At 49.4% G+C, this 21,386-nt stretch overlaps 1 protein-coding gene and 1 long non-coding RNA gene across 3 annotated transcripts in view; one reads left to right on the top strand and one right to left on the bottom strand.

Moving 5' to 3' along the window:
* SLC25A22 (solute carrier family 25 member 22) overlaps positions 1-17,165 on the bottom strand; it is a 51,054-nt gene extending 33,889 nt beyond the window's left edge. Inside the window, exon 1 of one of the 2 annotated variants that reach the window (XM_027727729.2) lies at positions 17,067-17,165. The gene's annotated coding sequence lies outside the window, so the exon portion shown is untranslated. Of the gene's footprint in view, positions 1-16,381; positions 16,407-17,066 lie in introns of those variants that run through there. The other variant, XM_039381191.1, reaches the window with a different exon arrangement.
* Positions 17,166-18,063: 898 nt separating this feature from the next.
* LOC120323237 lies at positions 18,064-19,786 on the top strand. The gene is made up of 2 exons (XR_005563528.1): positions 18,064-18,501; positions 19,406-19,786. It is a non-coding gene; the product is annotated as an uncharacterized LOC120323237 (long non-coding RNA).
* The last annotated feature ends 1,600 nt before the right edge of the window (positions 19,787-21,386 follow it).

The following is a 21,386-nucleotide window of genomic DNA, read 5'->3' as shown; positions in this document are numbered from 1 at the left end:
CTGCTTTGCCAAGAAATGTTTTACAGTAAGTCAACAAGCACCTGCTGTTGCCTCTGTGAGAGCAAAGACTTGGAGAAAGGCCTCCAAAAAGCACTGAGGGCAGCAAGAGAAGTGCCTTCCTGATCTGGAGAGCTTCTCCAGGCCAAAAAACAGCAACTTGCTTAGATTAGAGCAGAAGCCATTTGCCCTATTACTTAACAAGGGGAGTCCCATGGAGGCTTCTTCTTGCACCAGCATGATCTCTCTCCTAAACGAGTTTCCTACCCCTCAGATCTATTCCAGGACAGCTCAGGAAACAGACACTAGTTTCATAGGTGCTAGCACCAGCTCACACTCCAGTTACCAGGTCACATCCCACTTTGGCTGGGCAGAAAAGTTTGCAAAGGGCAACTGCTCAATGTGAAGCCATCTGCCAAGACAGAAAGACTTGAGAAGCAGGCCTGTGCTGATCTGGAACAAACACCAGGTATACCCTTTGACTTTGTGTGTCTTGGGAAACTGCCCTGGATGGAGAGATGGAAAGCTGACCTCATCTTGAAGCTGAGCTTGGTATCAGTACTGCAGCACACCAAAAGGCCCGGGTGCCTATCTGGGACCTGTTATTTTAGTGGCTGCACTGACCTTCAGTCCTGGATGCAAGGACTGAACTGCAAGACGTGATGAGTAAGGACAGCTGTTAGGTGAAGTGACTCACCCAGGGTTCACGTGAGAAGTCTTGCTATCCAAGACATTGAAGCTGCCAAGTTGAAGGAACCGGAGGGAAGGTTTCAGCAGGACAAACAAGCTTGCAGTCATCTTACTAAGAACACATGGAGTCATTAAAACACTCTCTGAAGGCAGTGCAAGAGAGAGACAAGAGGTCTAAAAGTCCTCAAAGAACCCCTGGCAACACTCAGGGGGAGGCAAAGGAAACCCATGGGAGATGTTTGCGCTCTTCCCATCTCAACCTGCCTCCTCTCCAAGTTCTCAAAAAGGCAATTGGGTCTAGTGGATGAGTCTCAAGAGACCTGGCTCCTCTGCGCCACACAAATGCCACATCAAGTATGCTACGGCCCTGCTGCCCTGTCATTTCTCTGAACATTTACAACACAAGTAAATAGCCTCTAAATTTAGGACAACTATTCATGCTCAAAGGCAAACTCAGTCTTGGAGTAGGTGCCAGAAGGCCAAAAACCCTTTCCATTCCTGTTATCATAAAATCTTCAGTGATGCAGTGATAAGAACTCAGGGCGTGGCCACAGCAAAAATTCAGGCTCAGCACGTTGCTTGAAAATAGTGGTGAGTTCCAATCTTTGGTCTGTAGAGACCTGCAAGTCCCTCCACCAGTTCAAAGGGATCCGTAAAAAGTACCTACAGAACAAGTTATACATATGCAAATACAATGAACTATATATATGTATGTAAGTGGCAACCTCTACATAAAATGATTATTTAAATTAAGATTATAATGAGTGAAGTTATTTTGCATCTGAAGAGCCAACAAGTGGAAGCACAAGATAACTGATAGGAAAATTGCCTGCACATGATCATGCTGGTGTACAAGCAATTGCAGCTTGAACATTACTGGACAACATAAGTGGGTTTATTGCCAGCAATGCCCCTTTACAAGTGCCATGTAAAGGCACTACATGATTGAGAAATCATGTAGTCACATGTTGAACTGGTGTGATTCTAAATATTTTTAAATCCACCTTCCTCTGGATCTGTTCTCTGTACCAGTTTTTAAGAAATTACAGCTTCAGAGAAATGCAGCATTAGCTGAAGAAAGAGGACAGCTTCACTGAGCACTTGGGAGTCTGGCAGATGGGAGACAGAGCTGGGAGAACAACTAAGAGCTTATATACGGCATTTCTCTTCAATAATCTGTGGTGGTCAAGGCAGAGCCAGCTGATGGTGACAGACAGACCAACCCTTTGATCTGGAAGGACATACCATGGAGAAACTACATGGTGCAAATCCCTCACTTGGGTGCTCTGCCAAGAGACCAGTAGAGTAGAAAAAAGTTCCCTCCTCCCAATTTAAAATAATCACCATGTACAAAACAGTAATTAAAAACAATCAACCAAGAAGCCCAAGGGAAAGCAAAGGTCGGGTTCTAGTTCACTCAGTAGGAATGAGGTAGAGCACTGAGCTGAGGTCCTGAGGCATGAAAGGGACCATCCATTCCCTATCAGCAGCAAAACCAGGGCTCTTGGCTCTCAACTTTCTCCTCTGAAAGAAAGGGGCGCGAGTGCTCCTGTTGGGAGAAATAAGCATCTTTTCAGGCCAAATTGCATCAGTACCTCACCAGAGCAACACAACCAACCACAGAGCTGTTCCTGCTAGATGCCTTGAAGTGTGTAGTCCTGGGATGGTGCCGGCTCACTGTGGCCAAACCCAAGGCTGCCAGAGGGGAAGGACTGACAGCTCAGGTCAATGTTGTGCCCACTGTGGACTCTGTGCTGAGACCTGGCAGCCCTGCCCTGGGAATCACATGGGGTGTTCAGGATGCATGTGATGCTATTCTAGACCTTCAAGACACTGATGATGGCCCTAAGTCGAGGAGCTTGGTGGCAGCTGTGTCAACGACCGACTGCTGTGGATGACCATCACCTTCACAAGATGAGTATGTTTCTTCTCAGAACACTGCATGCAGCACTAGAAAAGACTTTTCTTCTTGAAAGTCCATTGCCCTTCTCTGGACACCAGCACTTCAATGTCCTTCTTTCAGTGAGGGGCCCAAAACTGAACATGGAATTCGAGGTGTGGGTTCAACAGTGCCTAATATAGAGGGAAAATCACTGCCCTGGTCCTGCTGGCCACATATTCCTGATACAGGTCAGGATGCCATTGGCCTTCTTGGCCACCTGTGCACACTGTTGGCTCATGTTCAGTCAGCTGTCAACCAGGTCCTTTTCCACCAGGCAGCTTTCCAGCCACTCTGCCCCAAGCACTGCATGGGGTTGTTGTGACACAAGTGCAGGACCAAGCACTTTGCCTTGTTGAACCTCATATGGTTGGCATCAGCCCATCAATCCAGCCTGTCCAGATCCCTCTGTAAAGTCTCCAGCAGAACAACACTTCCACCTCTGTCACCTCACAGGATCACCAATCTTTCTGTTAAAGACTGAGACAAAGAAGGCATTAAGTACCTTGGGCTTTTCCTCAGCCTTTGTCACTGTTTCCCCCAGCATGCAATAAAGGATGGGGATTCTCCTTGGCCTTCTCTTGTTGTTAGTATATTTATAAAAACACTTTTTATTACCTTTCACAGCAGTGGCCAGATTGAGTTCTAGCTGAGCTTTTGCCTTTCTAATTTTCTCTCTACATGACCTATTGACACCCTTGTACTCTTCCTGAGTCATCTGTCCCTTCTTCCTGTTGCCGTGGGAGTTAGGTGCTGAAAAAATCTCCCAGAGCAGTTAATTAGGGGTGAGATAAGAAAGGGTTTATTATGCCAAGGCAAAGATGTTACAAGACGCGCGCAGGCCGTGCCTGAGATGTTACATTTTATAATACCATCCATCCAATCCCAGATGTGTCCACCCTGTGGCCTTTACTCTGGACCGCCCTGGGTCCACCCCCTGAAAATGGGTCTGGGGTGCATTTCGGGACCCTCTGTTCATCCATCTTCATCTTCTTCAGAGCACAAAGGGTACATAGTTACCTAATTCTTGACCGTATTCTGTGGTTTAGGCCCTGATATGCTGTTCTGCCAACAATCTAGGCCTTGCCTTGACAAAAGACTAAACATTTCTACTGGATTCGGGGGTAGGAGTGATATAGGGAGCATAGAATGGGGTAAGAGGGTTAAGGAATGTGTAAACAAGGGTGCTACAGGGAAAGGGATGCTGCTTTTAGAGTCTACTTCCACTACTTATAAAACTTACAAGTATTAGAAAAATAAAAACCATTAGGGGCTTAAGGCATCATTCCAAATGTCATAAACTCTCCTTTTCTTCCTCTGAGTTCCTGCAAAAGCTCCCTGTACAGCCAGGTTGGCCTTCTCCCCTGCCAGCTTGTCTTTTGACACACAGGGACAGCCTGCTCCTGTGCCTCTAAGATTTCCTTCTTAAAGGATGCTCAGCCTTTCTGGATCCATTTGTTGACCTCCTTTCTTACTTCACCAAGAATTGAAAACACTGTACTTTCATGGTTGCTGTGCCCAAACCAGCCTCCGACCACCACATCTCCCACCAGCCCTTCTCTGTTTGTAAACTGCAGGTCTAGTGGAGCACCACCCCTCACTTACCAGCTGTGTCAGGAAGTTATTTTCCACATACTCCAGGAACTTCCTAGAGTGCCTCCTCTCCACTTGTTGAGCTTCCAGCAGACACCTGGAAAGTTAAAGTCTCCCAGAAGAACAAGGGCTGGCAATTGTGAAACATCAGCCAGCTGCTTATAGAATATTTCATCTGCCTCTTCATCCTGGTTGAGTGGTCTGTAACAGACTCCCACCAGTATGTTGGCCTTGTTAACCTACCCACGGCACTCAACCTGATCATCACTATCCTTGAGCTCTAGACAGTCAAAACACTCCCCAATGTACAGAGCCACTGCCTCTCCTTCCTTGCCTATTCCTTCTGAAGAGCTTATAGCCATCCAATGCAGCACTCCAGTCATGCGAGGTATCCCAAAATGTTTCCGTGATGGCAACTACGTCAGAGCTTTCCTGATGCCATACTCCCTCCCAGTTTCTCGTGCACCTCCTCACTGGCAGAGAGTGGGAAATGGAAAAGTCCTTGATTTAGAGTGAGCAGTACTTAGCAGTAGCTAAAATATCAGCATGTTATCAACATTATTCTCATACTAAATCCAAACACAGCACCGTACCAGCTACTAGGAAGACAATTAACTCTATGCCAGCTAAAACCAGGACACTGGCTAAAAAGCTGCCCTGGAAAAACACCTCCTATCTTGGCGTGTGCCAAGCAGTTCACAGCTCTGAGTCAGCTACTCTGATCCTGCTTGGAAAGACTCCTTTCCACCAAGCTGAGCAGTTTTCCTTCCTGCCCCTGGAACAAAGGACAAAAAGAGGAGGAAGGGGGAAAAAAATCACCACCTCTGGGTAGCATCTGAGGTACCCCAGAAGCTGTTTATCTTCCCACAGACTTTTTCATGGACACCTCTGCAGATCTTCACCCATCGCAGCTCCTCATCCCACTAACCACTCACAGAACCTTCACTCAAAAATTGGGCTGTCCTGAGAATGGGCTCTAAGGAAGGACAAATAAATTTATCTGTTTCAACCTGCTGCATACGGACTCATGTGCATCCCCTGTCATCCCACAGTCTCAGACTTTTATTTTCCCAACAAAACCAAAAAACATAAACAAACAAAAATTTAAAAATAAAAACAAATCCCCAAACAAACAAACAAAACCCCACAAACCCCCAAAAAACAAAACGAACAAAAAAAAACAAACAAAAACCCAAACCAACCAAGCAAACAAACAACAAAAAAAACATTCAAACCCACAAAACACCTGGTGGCAAGCATTCTGGCAGCTTTCCACTGGACCTAGCCAAGCGCTGTGTGTGGCAAGACCCAGGCCAGTAAAAGGAACAGAGGACCACAGTGCTGCAGAGAATGAAATTGCTTGCAACTATTTTTGTTCTTTCACAAGAACCTTGTTCTTTCACAGTTTCAGATATGAGCAGCGCCAGAATACACTAGCTACTTCCTTGCCCCAGGACTCACCGGGGGGAAAAGGGTAGACAATGAAGTAAAATAGTACATAACCTGATTGGAGCAGAGTTCCAAGCACAGGTTGCTGAAGTTTATTTCTGCATATTTCCGCCTCCCAGTCAGTGTTATATTTCGCTGATTCATTCTACAGATCCTTTTCTACAGACAGCACAGAGCATAGGAAACATCCGGGGCTGGCTGTTTAGTAAACCCGCACTGAAAGTTCCCTTCCATCTACTGCTAATTCCCTTCACAGCTCTGTTCATTAATAAAAATACAACACAATAAAAGAGAACCGCACACATATACACCGTGCCCAGATTTCCTCCATACTGGCTGGTCCTGAGTCACCACCGGTGATTAACTGTTGCTGTGCACTGAGGAGGACACGGTTATTAAATTAATAGGGGCTGCTTAACCTGGCTACAAATATACATGAGTTCTTTGTGCCTTAGTGAGCTAATAAGGCATGTGCTAATTACATTAATTCAAACAAGCCCAGCATGCCCTGAGGGCAAGTGAGAGAAGGGTGCAGCAAACCCAGGCTCTTTCATAATAGCTGAGAGAGAGTGGAAAGTACTTGCCTTGACAGGGCTTTTGGAGAAGCAGCATCAGAGTGCTGTGGCTGGCACCCTGTGGGCACGCTCAGCCCAGCTGCTGCCTGGCTAAGGTGCAAAAAGCCCTGCTCGTTCACCCAGCCCTCGGTACAATGATGGACACGGGATCCTCTCTCCAAAGGTCCAGCCAGCTTATCTCTTCCTACCTCTGTGGCCCAGAGCACGTCGCAAGTCTTGAGATGGCACCCTGCTGACACACTGTGAGGCAGAGACCCTGTAGGGAGCCCCTTTCCCACAGGGACCACATGGTACCAGCAGCCACAAGCCATGGAGCAGCACCAAGGGCTGCAAGTCACCCAGCATTCAGCCATGTGCTGCTCCTCACCCAGACTTGTCTCCTCCATGTCCCTGAAGTCAGCCAGGACAGCTCAGCCAGACAGGCAGCATGCAGAGCCTGCAGTGTGAGCTTAGCCAAGTTAAGCAATCCCAATATGCTCACTTAACCTATCTGGCAATGGAGGCAGGCAGGCAGGCAGGCCAGTGCGTACCTCCCATGTCAAAATAAGAACAGAACCTTCAGAAACAGGACAAGCTGCAGCAGGGAGAAGTAAAAGAATATCAGGAAAGAGAGACACAATCCCAGCAAGGTTCAGATGCACTCAGAGAGGAGCCTCCCACCTCTTCAGCCCAAGGTTAACCAGATCCCTCACCTCTGCCACCCCTGGTGAGGAAGGCTCAGCATCAGCTATGTTCACACTAAGGGTGTCTGCTAGACACTGCCACCACTTCTTACCATGCAAGGGAGGGATAGGAAGAGGAAGAGGAGAGGAAGTGGGTCATACTTCTTTGCATCTCCAAGGACAGGTGCTCACCGAGTGCTTTCTGAAGCACATGCTTTTCCTGTGCGCGCTAGGGGACTGTGCTGGCGCAAAGGAAAGGCATTGGGGTGTTTTTACCCTCTGTTCTCTTCTTCCTGTACCACCTGAGTCTGGCAGTACATAGGGCCATCTAGGAGACCTGAAAAGAAACAGTCTTCTCTGGCAGTAAGGACACGATGCTGTGTCTCCCCCTCAAAGAGAGAATCTACAATCAGGTACCAGGTGAAACCCAATGCTGTGGAAGGGTAGCACAACACAGTTTGTCCTGCACAAAGAGGCACTGCTACAGGCTCAGTGCAGTCTTGGCAGCGTGTTGGCAAAGAAGGTGCAAATATTCTCATGAAGGGAACAGTACCAGGGAGTTTTAGCCCCTGGCAATTGCATCTCTCTTACGACATGTGATTTTCTTTCCCAGAAGAGGCTGCGGTTACTCAACCACTAGCCCAGTATAACATCAGGCTACTGCCAAAAAAGAAGGGAGCTCTCCCCTCCCTCAGCAAATTGAAGAATTCATTTTGGACCAGGCCTATTCCCAGGTCAATATGTAGCTGCAAACACACAAATGCTTTTGCTGGCACAAGCAGAGAGAGGCAGGAGTGGAAGCAGGGCTGCCCCTCTTGGCAGCAGCCTGCAGCCTGCCTGCTGTGCACATCAGAAAAAAAAAAAAAAACAAAAAAAACCAAAAAAACCAATGAAATAGAAAAAGAATCCTTCCAGGGAAGCCTGGGAGATAAGAGCTTCTGGGCCCTCAACAGAATTTTTTAAAAGACCTAGAAATCCAGAGCCCTGTGGATCTATGTGTCAACTGATAGCTGTCACTTGGTGTCCCAAAGAGGGACAGCTTGAGCTTGACTGGAAGTGGAAAGCATCCATCAAACCCCACATCCTGTCCCTGTAGCAAAGCCACAGTGCCCCAAGAGCCGCCAACATGGGAACCAACGCTAAAATATCTCAGGTTAATCAAAGAGGACCCCAGGGTGTGAAAGGACATACTCCCTCCTGTGTCACCTTTTAGAGTCAGAAGCTGGGCTCCACCTAAAGCAAGGTGACTGAGAAGTATGGAGCAGGAGCCACCACATAAGCATGTAAGCCTGTACTGGTGTACAGGCTGCTTGCCAGAGCCAAAGGTGTACTTCAGGTGCCTTTTGTACAAAGGACCAGACATAGAGAATTGACAGGATAACAAAAGGACATCTCCCAGCCTGCCAAACACTTTGTGGCAGCAGGCAGAGACCTCTCTGAGGAAGGAAGCTTATCTCATTACTTCTCAGAGCTGAAGGCAGACTTTGACTAATGCTCCCAGTACACTAGAAGAAATGCCACTTAAATGTCATGTTAATCAATATTCCTTGTCTCTCAGCCACAGGATACTGCTGCTGCCAGTCCCTTTGCTGTGGGGGTACGTGAACACAACTGCTCTTTTCCTGCATCACAAACAGTATTTCCCTCCTCCCCACTTCAGCTGTTTGCTTATGTCAAAGCTGTTCAGATCATAGCAAAATGGTTCCTAGCTAAACACACAGCAGCAGCCCCACATGGGTCATGCTGCTCCTAATGAGGTTAGCAGCTCCTCCAGGGAAACTTGTACGCACTCTGTGACAAGTGGAGGAATTGTCAAGGGGACTGCAACCACCGCCTGATGGCTCCAGAGTCTATGGCACAGTCCATTCGCTGGCTCCCTGCTCACCCAGAGTGCTCTGAATTAGCAGACTGCAAGGCAGGCAAGGCATTCCCAGCAGGAAGATAACATATTTCAGAGGCTACAGACAAATGAAAACACATGCAGTCCTGCTCACCTAAACAGAGTGCAAGGGGATGGGTAACACAAGAAAGGAAAAAGAGTGAGAGGAAAAGAAATCCTTCTCTAGACATTAAATGTCTTACCTGGCTACTCCGCATGTGCAGTGCAATGCCGCTACCTGCCAGATGTATCCACAAGAATTTACCTGACACATCCTCAGTGAAGCAATTCATCTTGCATTGCTTAAGAATTAGACCTGTCTTCAGAAAGTTTCCAAACAAAAATCATCCCTGAAGGACACCTCACAACTCTGCTCTAACTACCAACCAACACTGTCTCATCAAACAGCGAGTGGCAGGAACAGCAGGCAGCAGTAGACACAAGGAGTTGTCGTGCCAGTGAGAAGTGTAGCAGGCACGTTGCCTTGGGAGACTAACAATGGTTTGGCAATGCAGGAATCAGATACACGGTTCTGCTCAAGAGGTCCTTGGACAAGGACTTCTGGGCTTCATTGCACCACCCCTTCAGAGTCAGCTGTGGCTACTGACATGGGAACCTGCCTGCCTCACAGCAGAGCCACTCACGAGGTGAGGCACCACTCTGCTGCTGCCATGGTTGGTGTCAGGACCCCAGGTCTAGTCCCATCTGGGGAACCCATGTTCTCCTTCCCCTGCAAGAGCAGTAACCTCATCAGGGGAGAGGAAGAGGGAAGGCTGGCCACAGCAGCCAGCTCTGCGGGAGTTCATCAGAGTCCCCAGCCATGACATGGAAACCCTCTCCTATCGCACGTCCTTTCAAGCTGCCAGCAAGCTTGCCAGCTCACATATATGCAGAGGTGTGTCCAAACAGCACGTGACCTTTAGCACAGCTGATCCATTTGTTTCCAGCTCCAGACCAGCTCAATTTGCACTGACACAGGTCCCGGTAACTGCACCCTATGACCTCCCTACAATCTCACCCGTGTGCCAAGCAACACCTCAGAAGCTGCACAGCAGCTCCGCAGCCTCTCTCCGTGAGCTGACCCCATGCCTCTGCAAACTGGCCATCGCCCATCTTCACCAGAGCAGCCTGACAAGCGGGCACAGCTGAACCTCACCACACCAGAGACCTGGCAGAGCCACAGAAACTGAGTCAGCAGTGCGCAGGTGCCTCCCGAGCACATGGATGCTGCAGGAGCAGCCTGCTCAGCTTCCCCAGGAGCGTGCTGGCAGGCTGCACGCTGCACGGCGCGCTTGGGCACGCGCCCACACACAGCTCAGCAGCGGCCTGGCATTTCTTCCCCCCTTTCCAAAGTCAAATTCAGACCATCTGTTGAAGTATTTCTGCAACTCATCCCTCTTTCAGGAAGGGCCGGGGGCTGATTTTAGTTGTTTATATAGCGTCTGGCATTTCTGTTGTGCTTATCACTTCAGTATCCAAGCTATTTCCTTCAAGCTCTCCATTAGTTGTGAAGAACCAGAGTGGGGCACTGGTGATTCTACATTGTAAGTTTCTGCAAAAAATAAAAAAACAGCATTAAAAAGACAACAGCTGCTCAGGTCATGCACACATTTAGTTTCTAACAAGACGAGTGGGACAGTTCAGGGGAAGGGGGTCTGGCCATCACAATGAGTTTTATGTCCATTAAAAAAACTACTACCCCTAGAAAACAGCCTTCATAAACAACAGCTACTCCCAAAGGATAAGATGAAACAAGTGCACCTGTTGCCTAACAGAGAAGAGCTCAGCTTACCCAGGGCATGGAAAAGGAAGCTACTACCCCTGTCTTGAAAAAGCCAACACAAATTGAAAAAGGAAATTTAACACCTAGAAGAAGAGGCCATTTACTACATCAGATCATACCTTCTGCAACAGCTGCCATTGCCATTGTGTACAAGTGGCAAAACCCTGGAAGCACTTCTGTCCCCATTTCATTCTAGGGAACAGAATCAGAGACAGACATTTTATTGCTTATCCCAGGTCAAGCTCTAAATCTGTAGCAAAGGAGAAAGCAATACCCAAATTCACAATTAGCCCCTGACACAGCCTGTCCCTAAAACACAATTACTTCTTTTTTATAAATCCCTACTGCAGAGCAAAGAGTGCAGCACTGAACAGGGCACCAAACATGCTCCCAGTCTGCACATGGCCTTGAAGAAGGTGTTTCCATCCCACCACACCTGTCAGGCAACAGGGAACTGCCCTCTGCCAAAGAGAAGATGCGCTGCCCCAGACTAAGCACATCACATGCTACTGCTTCCTTCCATGTGCTTATCCACACAAAGCCAGCACTCCTCCTGGGTAGGAGCTTCCACGCCACACAGCATAGCCCTTGTCAAAGCAAAAGGGCTTCACTGGAAGTTGAATTCAGAAATGCAGGATCAAGCTACTGGACTTCCTTCTGGCTTGATCCAAACCAACTGCTCACTTGCACAGCATCTCTTTCCTACTAAAATAATTTGCTGAAAGTCTCCTATCTTCGTTCTTTAATTAAAATAGAAAAACACATACCTTCTCTCTTCCCAAACACCTCCTCCAAGCCAGTTAGTCACTCAGTGCAGAAGCACCAGTGACCTGCATAAGAGAGGAAGATTTCCTTCTCCTTCCCTCTCCCCACCTTGTCCACAACGTTCCTCATAACTGGGACAGCCTTTAAATTGAAAGTATGAGCCCCAACCACGGAGTCAAACTCCAGGAGGGGCAGGCACAGTCTTCAATGTGACTACAGTCATGTCCAGCTCCTCGAATGCATGCTATTCTGGGAAACTCACAGCTTGGTTAAAACCAGCCTCTCTCCTCCTGCCTCTGGAAAAATGCCTCTGACACAGGAAAGAAAAAAAATCCAGACAGCTGTCCTGATACATCATACACCAGCATCAGTGCCAAAGGAAGGAGCAGGGCACAGGGAGTTTTGACAAGAGATAGCCACCCACCCACAGGAGCACTACCAAAATGAGAACAAGAAACAGTGACAAAAAAAAATTAACAAAATAAAATAAGATTGCATTCCTGTGAGCAGCTTACCACAGGCTGCACTAAGTTAAGATCAGTCAAGACCCCACAAATTAAATAAACAGTATCCCATCGCATTTCTTCTGATATAGAACAAGCAGCACTGCCTGGGTGCCTCTCCCTTCCCCAAGGATATAATCTCCATGTAGACAGCCCTCGTAAGACAGCAAGTGTTCAAAGCTTTTATATTTGCAGATGTGTAAGAGGAAACTGCCAGACACAAATCCAAACCACCTAGAGTGACAAGGTCTTTTCACTGGGTTTGTCTGGGGTTTTGCCTTGTTTTCTAGAGCTTTTGTACCTCCTGTTACTTTATTTTCCCAATAACTTGAACTACTAGGCAATCAATACTGCAAGGTTAAAGCAACATCCAAGTTTGGCACTGGACAGCTCAATCCACCTCCTTCTTCCTGCTATCTTTGTGCTGGAAAACAAACAGAAGGGGACAGGAAAAAAAATATTTATCTGCTGTTAGGATTAGCTGGAGCAACACAGCATTAGCTCTAGCAACCCGCCACACTGTTAGCTGGATATGGCCAAATGACAGTCCCCAGTCCAGTCAGGCACAGCCAGAGCACTCAGCCTTGCCAAAGGAGGATGGCTTCATCAAATCACAGGTACCAGAGAAGTTGAAACACACTGCCCCGTCAGATCTCAGACACCTCTTTGGCAGAGGAGAAGAGGAGCTTGCAGTCACCTCCTGATGTCTCACTGCAGACACACAAGGCAACCGGCTCCAGCTGGAGTCCACGAAGCCATTTGTGAGGAATGCCACAGTGTTCAACATGTTCAAGAGTAAAAAATAAAAACAATGCACTGCTTTCAATAGGCAGCATTCCTAGCTCCTTTGCCATGATAAGCAATTGACAATTCCAACTCTCCCAGCTTCTAACTGTGCAGATGTTTGGCCACTTCTAAGAAAGCCCAAATATGCAAACACAGGCATCAAAGCAGGCTTTTGCATTTCCTGAAAGCACCATTAAGGATTTAGGTGAATGCATACACAGATGTAAAAGGAATAATTAGCAGTCCTTATGTACCTGCAGTAGCAGAAGGCAGGATGCTGTGACCAGGCAATTTCTTCCCCACATGCACTGTTGCTATCGAAGGAGCAGTGCAGGCATTTGTCTTTACACAGTGTTGCAGAATTAAACACGGGAGTAGAGGCAGCTGGGAGGAAAGCGTGTCCAACTGGAAGCCTAACAGGACATTAACAAACCTGTACATGACAGGCTAAAAAGGCTTTGAGCCCAGGCTCTTCCTGTTGCTCAAGGGCTCCCACATGATGGCTCAAACTCCGCTGGTGCAAACCAAATTTGCTCCACTGCCTCTGCCAGAGCTACATCAAGGGTGAAGGAGCACAGCTCTGAGACACCACTGACCTGCCACAGCTGCGTAGAAATTTCATTCTGGGGAAAAACAAAGCAAATGAAAAATAAAAACACCCCATCAACAAAACAGGGGAAAAAATCCTGAAAAACGAAGGCCAGGAAGAAGGTAGGCTTAGGAAGAAATGCCTCTCTGTTCTGGAACAGCCTATAAAAGGGGAAACTGCAGAAAAACCCTTCACAGGACATTAGCACCCTACCATAATACACATGAACTGCAGCACTCAGGATCACAAAGAAATTCATTTGTCCCAGACATTCCAAATCCAGTTTGGTTACACATCGTCTCCCCATCACAGGCACTCCTAAACACCGGAACAAAAATATTTTGCATTTTTACTCCTCTTTTCCTTTTCCCTTGAGGCCTAGTTCAAAGCTCTTCTGTGTCATTCTGGCAGCACAAAGTGATTTTAGGCAGATAAACCCAGCCCATTAAGAGATACACCCTGTGTAGGGCATCTTGCTGGCAACTGGAAAGTTGGCAGCGCAATAGATTTGCAGTTCCCTACCCCCAAGTGAGCCCAAGGATCAAGTGACAAAAGCAAGAATCCTGCTGGAACAAGGTAGACCTGCTGCCAGCCAGCACCAGGGGACGTGAGTCCCTCCACAGTTATGTTCAACACTGATAAACTTTTCTTCCCAACACACAAGCCTTGCATCCCCTGGATTTCACAAGGACGTACCATCTTCCAGTAAGTGTGGTGAATCTGGCAATTACCCTCCAAGAGCATTTTATTTCCACAGTGGGGTGAAAGAGAGTCCAGAGGTTTGCCAACATCTGTAAAACATGTAACCAGCAGCCCAGCAGCAAACCCAAAGCCTGGTCCCTTGGAGAACCGGAGATGGAGACCATGCAGCCTTACACTACACCAAGGCACTCCCTGCTGAAAGAGCAACTCATCAGTCACTCTTACAGCCTCTTGTCTGCAGATTATTCAGATAAAATCCAGAGTGTATTAAGGAAATTTCCCTGTCTGACTATCCAGGAGCCACTCCAGGAGTTACATTCCCACCACCCCAGATGGGCCCCAGCAAGGGGCTGCTGGGACCGAAGCCCTTTCACATCGCACGGCTCCAGTGACCTGACAGGTGTCCCACTTGTCTCCCTGCACACTCCCCACTCACACAGTCAGACAAGGTTTCCTTACCAGCTCAGCCCTAGGTTTACCACAGCAGAGTCTCAGATGTCTGGATCCTTAGAGGAATTAAATTGTGGTGCAGCAACACAAAAAAACAGCTCGAGATGGTGCCTCCTGGGAGAGACTCCCAACAAAGGCTTTTATACTCTTACAGCTCGGACACCCAAACAGTCTGGGGTCTTCCTGCTGTGTCATCAGCTCCTGCTGTGTCTGAATGCCTGGTCACCTGGCCAATGCCAAAGGTCCCTATGCCCTTTGCTGTGCAAAGGGTTGGTATCTGGTTATAGTTCCTTGCCTGGGGCTCCCATCATTTCCCCTCACCACGGGCACAACCTGCAGCTGCACACCCAGCTATCAGCACTAAACATATTCCTCAAGAAGTGCCAAAGACAATTAACTGTTTCCACACCATTGCACACTCTGCAATGAGGGTGTTCCCTAGACTGGGCTTTAGCCGTCGTGGAAAAGTTGTTCTTAGGGGAATCTGTGGAAGTGGACCCCTGGTCAGGGATGCTGGCTCTATACGTACGTTTTACTGTAGCTAAACACAGCACATTTCCCCACCTAAAAACGCTGTTGCCCTTCTCCAGAAAATCACGCCCTCCTACTATTTCACAATTCTCAGAATGACAACAATTATGCAAGAACAACTGTATAGGCACATGAAATGTTTACAGCTTCTAAGCAAAACTTTCCCCGTTATAACACCCTCATCAGAGCACAGCTCCAAATCCTCATCGCACCCCAGCTTCAAGGCACACCAAACACCAGCTGCTGCATCACAGTGCCTTCACTCCATCACACCTTTGCCCTGCCAGAGACCTACAACACAAAACATGACGCACAAGTGAGCAGGGGGCTGTTTCCACATGTACATGCTGCTGTCACCTTGGCCAGCCAGCTTGATATTTCTACCATCTTGCCCACTAACTTAAATACCGGCAGGAAAGGAGGAGTAAATGGCCTTGACAAGCTGTCAGTGATTTCTACTTTTTAGTAACCTAATACAGCACACTACCCCTTCTTAAAATGGCAGCAGGAGGATCTTCTAGGGTTCTGGCATCTTAGTAAGACATTAACAAGATTGCTGGACATCAAACAAGACTGCAGACTTTCCTTCAGAACAGAGCAGGGCTCCAATTTATTTGTTCCCTATTCCAATTCAGCCAGCCATCCTTGTCAACATTTGCCACCACCCTCAAAATATAACACTCCTTACTGTGACAGGCACTCAGTGAACAGATGAGCCCAAGGGCACAGCACCAGAAAAAAACTGCACCTGTGTGAACAAGAAGTAGTAGCACGCAGTTAAAAAATCCTACAGTCAAGACACTCAAAGGGGTAACTCCTCATTATATCCTGGCGTTTATTTTCTGGGGAAGAGGTTAGAGTAACTCCTCCTATTAAAACTAGTCTACATCTTCGTTGTAACAGCCTGCAAAGCAAAACACAAGCAGCGGACAAGAAGACAACCACCACCCAGTCCCACAGGATACACTGTTATCAGCCGAGTACCACTATAGTTCAATTGCCTTTTGCTTGCATTTGCCAGAAGCGAGTTCTGAGAGGCAAAGCCACAGTTACTTGCAGTGATCAAAAATCACTGCAGATATCATCCCAACTGCAGCAGCAACGCCACGAGGTCAGATCCTAACAGCAGAGAGACTCTCAGAGATGAACATACTATGGTAAAAACACTTAGTATTTAACTGTAAATACTTAACAGCTACACGATATTAGGCCCAACAAATATAGCTGGAATCCTGCTCTGACACCTGGCAAAGTGTAGAAAATAAAAGCTGAGAGGCTCTGCAGGAGAGAGGCCTGGGGCATTGGAAAATCCGATTTCCACAACTTTGCCTTCACCCAGCAGGAGCACAGCAGCTGCAGAGGGTGCAGCAAGAGAGGAGAGGATGCTTGGGGTCCAATTCCCGGGGTGACCTTGAGGAAATCCCACAGTCTGTCCGTGTTTCCACTTTCCCCATCCACTGAATGAAGAGCACAATAACCTTGACCTACCTCAAAGAGGCACAGATCTGGCTTAGGAGAGTCTGGAAGGAGCTCAGAGGGGCTTAGATGCAGGACCCTGCCCCGCGACCAGGGCGGCCAGAGAATCCTACGAATCGCCCCAGAAACCAGAAGCCCCGGAGAAATTCTGAAGCCGCTTTCAACACAAAAAGCAGCAGCTCCGCGGCACTAAAGGGCTCAGTGGCACCGCACACGTGTCACCCGCAATTTCCCCGGCGCGGGCAGGGAGAGGAAGGCGCGCCGAGGCTGCAGCCCCCGCGCCCCGCAAGGGCAACCCCCGCACCACGGAAAGCGGGGGGCGACCAGCGCCGGGCCCCCAGGGCCGGCAGAGGGACCCCGGCCCCAGGGAGGAGGGGAGGGGAAGGGCTGGGCAGCCTTAAAACCCCCAGGGTGAGGAGGGGAGGTGGGAGATCGGGGGAGCTCGGAGCTCCCGGAGGTACACAGCGGGCCAGGGCAGCCCGCAGCCCCCAGGGCGAGATGACGGCCCCGCAGGGAGCGGGGGTGCAGGAAGGGCGCCCGGCACAGCCCTGAGGTGAGGGGCCGGGGTGAGCGGCGACGGGGCCAGTACAGCAGGGGCCAGGCCGGGGGGGGAGATTGGCACCCCGGCGGCAGAAGGGGTGCCGGGACGCCCGGCGGCGCTTCCGGAGGGCCGGGGAAAGGCCGTACCCGCACTTACCGGGGCGGCGGCGGCTCCCGCCGGGGCCGGGGACGGTGCGGCGCGGGGTGCGGAGCTCCTGGCGCGGCGCGGCCCGGCCCGGCTCAGCTCTGCCCCCTCCGGCCGCGCTCGGCGCAGGAACAGCCGCCGCCGCCGCCGCCGGTCCCTCCCCGCCGGGGCGGCCGCCGCGTCCCCATGGCAACGCGGCCGGGGCCCACCGCCGCCTCCCCCGGCCCGGGCCCGGCCTGCCGGGCGTGCCCCGCCGTGCCCGCAGCCCGCACTGCCCTCCGAGCGCCCCCGGCCCCTGCCCACAGGCATCTGGCGAGGCGGCACACGGCGGGACACGGGGCGAGCGACGGTGCGGCGGGGAGAATAGTAAATCTGCCATCTGTACCCGAGGGAATGGCCTGAAGCTGTGTCAGGGGAGGTTTGGGTTAGATATTAGAAAAAAGTTCTTCAGCCGAACAGGCTTCCCAGGGAAGTGGTCACAGTGCCAAGCCTGGATGAGTTCGAGGAGCGTTGGGACAATGCTTTCAGGCACATGGGATTCTTGGGGATGTCCTGTGCAGGGCTAAGAGGTGGACTCAGTGATCCTTGTGGGTCCCTTCCAACTCAGGATATTTTATGATTCTGTCATTCCCTTCAGGATAGCGACCTGGCAGTTGGGTCACCGTGCTGTGCTGCCTGCTGCCCCACAGGACAGCTGACAGGCTAAAGGTGGACATCACCTTTAGGGTTAGCAGGCTCCATCACGGCTTCAGGAGGTTATGGGGCCTGAGTCCTTGCTGGGACAAAACACTCATGGGGACTGTTTCAGCACACCTTGGAAACTAATCATGAAGGCAAGGAAGACAGCAGCAGCCAGACAGATCTCTGTGCCTCTTGGGATGACCAAGTTCTTTGCTGTGAGAGTGGTGAGGTTGCCCAGAAAAGCTGTGGATGTCTCATCCCTGGAAATGTTCCAAGGCCAGGCTGGATGGGGCTCTGAGAAACCTGGTCTGGGGTAAGGTGTCCCTGCATTTGGCAGTGGGGTTGGAGCTAGATGACCTTTAATGTCCCTTCCAACCCAAACCATTCTATGATTCTATGACATCCACAGGTGCAACACCACCAAGGAGAGAGGAAAAGACCTCCAGGGGAATATATTTGTAGGAACCTCCCTTACTGCTCACAGACACCCAGCACTTGCCAATAAGAGACACAGTGAGTGTGAAGTTACCGGCTCTGCACCAAGGGCTCACAGGAGCTGGCAGAGCACAAATTCACAGTTATCAGAGATGATCAGAGTGCCTACAAGGATGCTACCAGGAGCATGTAGGGCTAATGAGGACATTGTGTACATAGAGGAAGCGACAATTATGTGGAGTCGTGACGAACAGCCCAGAAACATCACAGTTGTTCACGCACCTGAAAACAAGAGGAGCTTGTTATCACAGTCAGGGACCTGGATCCCAAGGTGAGAAAAAGATGTAAACCAGAGGCCAGCAAAGCATGAGAAGCCAAGGCTAATGAATTGGATGTAGCTGAAAAGGGGAGCGGCTTGTGTGCTTTTCAACCTGGACTGGTCAAAGCATGAGAAGGTACAGCACAGGAGGTGGAAAGCTCACTGCAGAAGGGTGGTGCCTGACCAAGGAAGGAGACCTGTGCACTGTGGCCATTTTATGGGCATATATTGGATGAGCATCCAGCACAGAAGGAAAATGCAAGTGCTGTGGGCAGAGAGCTGCCAGCATAGTCTGTCCAGCCCACAGTCTTGTCTCCACCATGACCTTGGAAAAGCAAGCAGGGAGGCAAGGGTTGCAGGCAGGCTGCTGTGACAGGCACTGATATGGGGCTCCCCCAGTTTGGGGAAGAGCAAAACAATGTGGGGGAGCTGTGGTCACTCCTTCTCACTCCCCAGCTGCAAAACTCCTTCCCACTTCTTTCCTTGGTGGTGGCACATCCCTGCTCTGCCCTGTTTTGTAAAGGCATCAGTGGGTTTCACTGTGGTATACCAGCTCAGACAAAAGCTGAACTGACCTCAGCAATTTGACTCAGATTTTACTCAGATTTTACTCTTTATCACAGCATGCCATGCCATAGATGTACTGGTAGTACCATCCCCTGGCAAAGAAGAGGTTAACACTGTCCATCTTTGTGCGGTGTCTTAGGAGGACTGCAATCACACGTTTTTATTTTTGGTTCTGCTGCATAAAAACAACTGCTCTTTGTAACCTGCATGGCGCAAAGGACCCATTTCTTCCGGCAGCATTTAAGAGAGGGCATAAAAAAAGGAAGCAGAGGAAGAAAGTTCACATTCAGTGAGTGCCAGGTTGTCAAGGTTTCCTCTGCTTTCAGACACAAATTTTTTCTTCTGACAGACACAAGAGAGATTTAAAACTGTTCGGCACAGAGTGGAGCTTCAAAATCAACAGTGTCTGTGTCTGATACAAGACGAAGAGCAGAGCTCAGGACCTCCTGTACAAGGCAATTTTGTTGTCATCATGGCATACATGGGGGCATTATACCAAATTTGTGTTTGGCTCATCACAAAGCTCACTCTGTGTGAGTCTCAAAATCCTGTGCTGCTTTCAGCCTGGCTGCCAGAGTGGCCGTGGGTTGGTTCAGCCCTGCAAGGACATGGGTCAAGTTCAGTCTGCTGCAAAGAAAGAGGCCTTCATGAGGTTGCGTTTTTCAGCTTCCTTCCCCATTTGTATTGTTTTCTGTTTCAATAAATCATGGAGTGCCGGTGAAATCCCCAAGCACCTGATGGGTGCGGTTATTAAACCAACGCTTAAAAAAGCCAGATTAGGCAAGCTTGGGCACTGTTCCCTTGGCCTGGTGGCCATATACGTTATGCCTCTTGGGCCATACATGAGTATCAGAACATTGGTAGACAATTTAGCTGATAAATATTGAAGAGGCAGTAACATAATTAGCACTGGTCAACATTGTTTTCTGGAAAAATCAATCTCAACTGAACCTGATCTCATTCTCCATTGGGACCACAGGATGTGTTGCCAAAGGTAGCGACACAGAGGCACTAGGGGAGACATTCAGCATCTGACTGCTGAGAGTACAGCCAAACAGTATGAATAAAATGAACAGATTAACAGCTAGCCATTGGTTTGGATGCTGGGAATCACCCAGAAACCACTGACCCAGCAGGTCTGGTTTCATTTTCTGTGCAGATACTTGATACTACAGAAGTGAGAGGGGATGTAGATGCATCTGGGGACTGAATGGGAAGTGAGAAAAGGACAGCTTTAACCCCATCCTCAGCTCTGTTGTCCCTGAAAGTTCAAGGCTGCAAGACCACGCAGGTGAACCAGCGTACATAGTCTGTCCCCTCTGGCCATTGCTCCTTGGAAACAGCCTGTTCTTCTTAGTAGCTATTTGATTCAAATGCCTTAACAAATAGTAGGAGGAAAGTCCTTAATGCTCAAGGCACACAGGTTTGTGTTAAAAAAAAAAAAAAAGTAGAATTTTCCTCCCTTTGTAAGGGACTTTTAGAGCTGCAGGGTTGACCCTGGAGTGCTAATGGATAACATGTCATGAACTGGCTTACAAAATGGCCCAGCTCCTGCAACACATCCTGCAGGACTGGCAACCTCCAGTAAACACCAGCATCTCACCAGTGCCTAACACTCATGAAGCTCCAGCCTCAGGGCTGCCTGACACCCAGCAGCCCCCGTTCCGCCCGCCTGTCCACAGCGTGTCCCACAGCAGCAGTGCCTCGGCTCCTTTGGCAGCCAACACAGGCTCCCACACTCAGCACAGAGAGCACAAGGGAAAGCAATGTTATGCCTTGCACGCTTATCTCCTGCAGAAAACAGCAAGGCACTTTTGTTTATTGAGTGCCGATGAATGGCGCTGTCTTGGCTGCGAGATCGGTCTCCAGATCTCACTCTGAGCACAGCTGCTGGCAGGGAGCCCACAGCTGCAGCCACTTATTGCCCCAGGAGCCTTTCAGCAGGGCTTTCCCCCTCTTCCCAGGGAGAAAATGGCCCACAGCATCCCACAATATGCATCTCTCCCTGTGCAGAGGTGGCACTGGATTTATGGGCCACTGCAGGATAGGGAACATCACTCCTTTCCCCTGTGGTGTGTGGCCACATAATGCCAAACAGTGCAGTTTACTCCAGGACCTTTCGGCGTTCCTCACCCTCCACAGCTCATTCGTTCTTCTGCCCTTTCAGCAGATAACTATGGGAAACCTGGAGCCACATTAGGCTGCTTTGCTGTTTCTTGGGGGCAGAAAGGTGGGATGGGTCCATCCTGCCAGGATGGAGGGGGAAGTGGACACTAAGGACATTGCTATCCTGCCATGGGTGAAACAGCTTGACCTCAGGGAGAGTCAAA

The sequence above is a fragment of the Pipra filicauda genome, unplaced genomic scaffold (genome assembly GCF_003945595.2).
Source record: "Pipra filicauda isolate LSUMZ 115617 unplaced genomic scaffold, ASM394559v2 scaffold217_size2002032_pilon, whole genome shotgun sequence".
Lineage (NCBI taxonomy): Eukaryota > Metazoa > Chordata > Aves > Passeriformes > Pipridae > Pipra > Pipra filicauda.
The sequence above is the reverse complement of the archived record's forward strand: the minus strand, read 5'-3'. Positions and strand labels throughout refer to the sequence as shown.